Raw genomic sequence first — 6400 nt, 5'->3', positions numbered from 1 at the left:
TAGTTATATATGAGAACTTTTTATTTTATCAGACATTTAGCATTTAGCTAAACGATATTCCACATCAGATGACTTCCAAATCGCAATTAAACAATTTCTGGTGCAACGCGAAATGGGGTAAACCCTGGTGGGCGTCTGACCATTCTCATCTGTCCCGCTCTTTTTACGTCTTCCATTTTAGCTTCCCCTCCATTTTCTTCATTTTCGTCTTCATCTGCGTCTCTCCTGGGGGAGGACACAGTTATTGTTAAATAAGATGACACTGATTATTATGCAAAAAAAAATTTTATTTTGTAAGGAACATAAGTGTGTTTTTTTAGGCCACATTGACTACTATTCTATCACCACATTGACATGTTATATGAATACCACACACGGACATCACAAACATGAATCTCTTATTGAATAGCCAGCAGGGCCATTCTGATGTGTTTCATGCAATGGCACAGAGCTTTCCCATCAGTGGTCATACAACAATAGAATTTCATTCACAAAGAAATGCAGAAAAAATATTATTCACCAGAACATTTGATCTTGCCACTGTTGGGTCAGCTAATTTTGTTTGAAAACCCTTCAAATTTTGTCCAGACCTGTTACTTGAATGGAATGCTGGATGTATTAAAGAGTTTTCTTTGTGCCTTAGAACACAAGTGTTACAATTAGTGATGGTCCGAATACCCCCGTTCGGTTCAGTGTCGAACATTCAAACCTACAGAGTGTACAACTTCGAGCAAGAACAATATTGTGAGTGGTATCTTATGGCATCTGAGTATGTGGTGAGATCCCACTCAGTTACAGGGCGCACCCGTGCTGCCCTGTAGCAGTATTACTGCTATAGGGCAAAAGGAAAGCGGTTAAAGCTGAACTGACTTAGTATCAGCCTCTTGCAGTCTCTGCACAGCAGAGCTCACACCAGGAGCAGGGGCGTATTTACCACAAGGCAAACAAGGCACTTGCCCAGGGCGGCATTTTTCAGGGGGGCAGCACCTCCCCCCAGAAGAGCGGACAGTGCACCATGAGAACCAGGTGGGATCCGGGAGAGGCTATGGGCTGCTTGATGGTGCATGTAGAGCCTGACTCTCGTTACCGGGGATGTCCGGAGCTGTGAGGATGAGTTTCTCTCTATTATCAGGGAGGGGCATATTTACCACAAGGCAAACAAGGCATTTGCCTAGGACGGCATCTTTCAGGGGGGCAGCGGCATCTTTCAGTGGGGCAGCGGTGCTCCCCTAAAGAAGGGATGGAAGAAGAGACGCACATAGCATGGGACCAGATGGGATCTGAGTGAGGCTGCAGGCTGCTTAATGGTATATGCAGAGCCTGACTCTTGTTCCCAGGCATGTCCGGAGCTGTGAAGGTGAGTGTCTTCTCTCGCCGGGGTGGGGGAGGGGTTGCTAGTGTATAGGAGGCAGTGGTAGTGGAAGGCTCTCCCGGGGGGGGGGGCTGGGGTGTTGTTGGTCAATCTCAGGCACTCTTCGTGGGGGTGTTGGCTGGTGTCAGGGCCTCTCTGTGTGTGGGAGGGTGATTTTTGTGTTGCCTAGGGCAGCACGAAACCTAAATACACCACTGTCACCATGGGGGGGTTAGTAGAAGGCTTTCCCGAGTGGGGGGCAGGGGTGTCATTGGTCAACGCCAGGCTTTCTCCGCAAAAGGGGGGAAGGGGGGTTGTGTTGGTCGGTGTCTGTGGGGGCAGACAATTTTTGTGTTGCCTAGGGCAGCACGAAACCTAAATACACCACTGACCGGAAGTAGCAACAAAAGAAGCATATTTATTGGAAAAGAGAGAGCAGAGTGATGAGCTCATCAGTCTGCTGTTCCTCCATTCACTGTCCAGTCACAAGCTGGGGGAGGGGAAAGACCTGAAATTTAGCTATAGCAGAGAAAAATCAGGTCTCTATGCATAGGACTGTGTTGTGTGGCAGAGCTGTGCAAATCCCAGGACTGAGTGAACAGACATAAAACCTATTTCGTAGGTAAAACAACACTCATATATGCATTCACAGATGTGTTTTACTATTTCCCCAGAGTTAAGCTTTAACAGTCTATAGACCTAGTGATGAGCTTGTGCCGCTGCTCGAAGCTGGACAGAAGGTACAGTCACCCCGCCGGCAGAGAAAGAGAGGGGAATCAGCGTCCCGAGTCATACCAGAACCTCCTGAGTGTGAGAAGCGTCAAACAAAAAGTGATGTGGGCTCTAGCTTGGCCAGCTAGAGCCAACATCACTTTCTGTTTTACTCCTGAGGATCGGTAGAGCGGCGTCCACTTCTCACATTTAACCAGAGGCGTAACTAGGCTTGGTGTCACCAGGTGTGGTAACACGTGATGTCACCCCTCCAGAGAGGAAGGAATAGTGCTGGTGTAGTTGTAAAATGAGTATCCCGACCCGTGAAGATTTGTATCCCCTGAAGCAACTGCGCATGTGTCTGTATCAGGCCAATGAAGCCAATCTCTGACTTTAGCACAGAGCTGCCACAGTTCACCCCTTACAGGCAGCAAACTGCTGAAGCTGATCCCATCGATCACTATGGGTTTCAAGATCAGTTAACCCCGTATAGGTTGAACCTATCCGAGGGATCAGTTTCAGCGGTTTACTGCCTGTAAGGGGTTAACTGTGGCAGCTCTGTGCTAAAGTCAGAGATCAGCGATTGGCTTCTTCGGCCTGAAACCGGGACACATGCGTAGTTGCTTCAGAGGGTACATATATTCACGGGTCTGGGATACTCATTTTACCGCTACACCAGGGGCAGCTGTCACTGTATCGGGAATCCAGGATCACCCCAATAACTGGCCGTCCGGGCTTCACAGAGCCCAGAAGCTCTACTGGCATCCTGCTCCTGCATCCCCTGTGATGGTGTCACCCGGTGCCCCCACCTGCACCCAACTAAGGACGCCACTGCATTTAACAGGCTATAATTGTATTCTAAAAAGTCTTATTCATACTTACTCTTGTTTACAGAGAGACAAGGAGACGATCCCAAGAAAAAAAAGGAGCAACAAGGATTTCTTCAAGGTGAACATCTTTGGGCTCTGTGGATCATTGGGATTCATGGAAAGAAAAAGAAGACAAAATGGAAAAGATGACTCAAAAATAACCCGAGGCCCGCTAATGATAGGCACACATTAAATAGTCGTTCCAATACAATAAAAGGTCCAACATTTGTTGGCTCTAAACCATCACAAAAGATTCCATATACCTGAAGCCCATTACGGGCAGGTTGAGTGTTTTTATTGACTTGGATTTGCTTGATGATTTCCAGACTTTGTTGGATCTGGTTCCCCATGGATAACACAACGATTAAGGGGTCTTCATCTATCTGGTCCCTCAACCCCAAAAAAGAGGGAATAGCACAGCAGGTTCTTAGATTCCACTGGAGTTGGTTCACAAGAACAAAAGTTTCAATCTCCATCATCTATGGTTTCCAGGACTTTCTATCTTAAATTTGGATTCCTTTTGCCTCACCCGGGCTTCCCACTCTACTCCTCACTCAACCATTACTAAAGGATATAGCCTGAAAAATCAATTATATGAAGCCGCTTTACTAACTGAACTAACAGTTTCTAGGAGGTTTATCTACAATGAGAAGAGTCCCCAGATAATGGAGAGAAGGAGAATGAGACCATTGAGATTATGTGAAAAGAATTGATCCTTGTAAGGAATATAACAGGAATTCTAGATTTCTACAGTACTATTTTATGGGCAAAATATTAAGGAATTAGAGTTTAAGAGTTGAAATTTTATCAACTTTGTAAAAAAGAAAAAATTTCCCCTTCAGGACACAGAAATAATCCACTTCATAATCTTTTTAATACCTTTAGAATTAAGATTGTGAAATACGTACAATAGCTGGATTGATTCTAGGTTGGCCAATTTTTCTATTTTCTGTTTTGAATTTTGTGAGTCAATTTGAATTCTCACATTCATTGTGCAAAATAAACCATTATGGGAAAACTGATAGGAGGAACCTTGCCAGCATTTAGAATCAAAATAAAACACAGGAGTTATTTCAACTTCACCTAAAAGCTGAAGACCGAGAAATCTTTCCTTATAAATAATTATAATAGGATGAATAATATAATAACGATATTCCAGCGTATACTTACCAGGGAGGTCAGTTGGTGATGAGAATGTAGACAGATGGAAGACTTCAGTGGAGGTCTACTCTACGGAGAACGGGGTCGGCTTATATAATAGAAAATGAAGAAGTTGAGTACACAAACTTTTTTATTAAAGTTTGTGGTAATAGTTACATCTTTCCTGGGAGCACGTGAATTTACTAAAATATTTACCTCCTAGCCTCCAGGTGGGACAAATATCAGCACCCAATAAGCATTCCAAATATCTCCTGATCTTCTATTTAGAAAGTTTAATCTAAAATCAATTTAAAGTATTACTAAACCCTGGACCCTGCATTCACTATATCCGCTCCCCCGGGACCCTGCATTCACTATATCTGCTCTCACCCAGGACACCGCATTCACTATATCCGCTCTCCCCAGACCCTGCATTTTCTATATCCGCTCTCCCAGGACCCTGCATTTACTATATCCGCTTTCCCCAGACCCTGCATTTATTATATCCGCTGTCCCAGGACCCTGCATTCACTATATCCGCTCTACCTGGACCCTGCATTCACTATATCCACTCTCCCCGAACCCTGCATTCACTGTATCCGCTCTCCCCGAAGCCTGTATTCACTATATCTGGTCTCCCCGGACCCTGCATTCACTATATCTTGTCTCTCCGGACCCTGTATTCACTATATTTGCTCTCCCCGGACCCTGTATTCACTATATTCGCTCTCCCCGGACCCTGCATTCACTATATCTGGTCTCCCTGGATCCTGCATTCACTATATCTGGTCTCCCCGAACCCTGCATTCACTATATCTGGTCTCCTCGGACCCTGCATTCACCATATCCGCTCTCCCCAATCCCTGCATTCACTATATATGGTCTCCCCGGCCCCTGCATTTACTATATCCGCCCTCCCCAGACCCTGCATTCATTATATTCGCTCTCCCCGGAACCTGCATTCATTATATCCGCTCTCCCCGAACCATGCATTCACTATATCCCTTCTCCCAGGACCCTGTATTCACTATATCCACTCTCCCTGGATGCTGCATTCACTATGTCCGCTCTCCCTGAACTCTGCATTCACTATATCCGCTCTCCCAGGACCCTGCCTTCACTATATCTGGTCTCCCCAGACCCTGCATTCCCTATATTCGCTCTCCCCGGACCCCGCATTCACTATATCCGCTCTCCCTGGACCCTGCATTCACTATATCCGGTCTCCCGGACCCTGCATTCACTATATCTGGTCTCCCACAGTACACACAACATGGAAATGTAATTATTTTAGTAAATATAAACTGCTAAATCCCTTTTCTCATCAGCTGTTAGAGCAGTCTTGTAACTTCAATTAGTGTCAGGCCGAGCACTGGCTAAAGCTAAATTCTGCTCTGGACTGTCCTATGAGGCTGCATGACCTCGACCCTCTGGACAGTGCTGATAGGCCCTGTGCTGATCACATGAACCCTTTCAAAGAAAAAAAAAACTCTCTAGCAATACACACCAAACTGAGCATGTGCATAGTGACTCCTTGAGCTCTGCACTATCAGCAGATGGATTGGGGACACTGGAAAAAGGGGAGAATCAGAGAAGAGAGGATCAAACAGCTTTTTTACACAAGGTGGATTTACCCCTTAGGTTCCACAGTGAGTATAACAAGCACACTTTACTGCATATACAGACTGATTTTTCTGCTGTGGGTTTAGTAACACTTTAAGTGGAATTCCAGACTATTTTTGTTTTTTCAGTTTATAAAGCATGGAATCATTTCTGGGGACAGACCTCACTTTCAGCAGGCTATCTCTTAATTAAAAATTGTCAAAAATTCTGTCCCCTCCTGTAACTCCTGGGCTGGCCTGGTGTTGGGGGACTTTTTATTATTTGTTTTTAGTGATGTTGATTGAGGTTGACATTTCATACTGACAGAAGTCTCAATTGTATCCTTAGCCCCACCACCAGGCCAGCCCAGGAGTTACATAGGATTACTACAGCTGCACTGCAACCCATCCTGATACTTCAGCTCATGGGGACTAGCATGGCTGAAGCCCCAATGCCCCAACTATTCTCTTACCTGTAGCCAGGTTCTGGACTACAGAAACATGGAGTAGGAGGCATTTCCCTCTTTACAATCAGTTTACTAAATGTTGTGTTCCACAACACAGGAGAACTACAGTTGCAAGAAAAAGTATGTGAACCCCTTGGGATTACGTGGAGTTTTGCATGAATTTGGCATAAAATGTGCTCTGAACGTCATCTAAGTCCCAACAATAGAAGAACACAGTCTACTGAACATAATACTACACAAACATTAGATGTTGCCATGGTT

General features: G+C 45.1%; 1 long non-coding RNA gene across 1 annotated transcript; it reads right to left on the bottom strand.

Moving 5' to 3' along the window:
* LOC149466315 (uncharacterized) lies at positions 1-4235 on the bottom strand. Its single transcript, XR_016312122.1, has 3 exons — positions 4102-4235; positions 2945-3027; positions 1-225 (listed from the first exon to the last, which is right to left on the bottom strand). It is a non-coding gene; the product is annotated as an uncharacterized LOC149466315 (long non-coding RNA).
* Between the last annotated feature and the right edge of the window lie 2165 nt (positions 4236-6400).

The sequence above is a fragment of the Staurois parvus genome, unplaced genomic scaffold, assembly GCF_062004578.1.
Source record: "Staurois parvus isolate SC_StPar_1 unplaced genomic scaffold, SC_StPar_1.0 ptg000132l, whole genome shotgun sequence".
NCBI classification, from domain to species: Eukaryota; Metazoa; Chordata; class Amphibia; order Anura; family Ranidae; genus Staurois; species Staurois parvus.
Note: the sequence above shows the minus strand (reverse complement) of the source record. Positions and strands in the feature narration are given on the sequence as shown.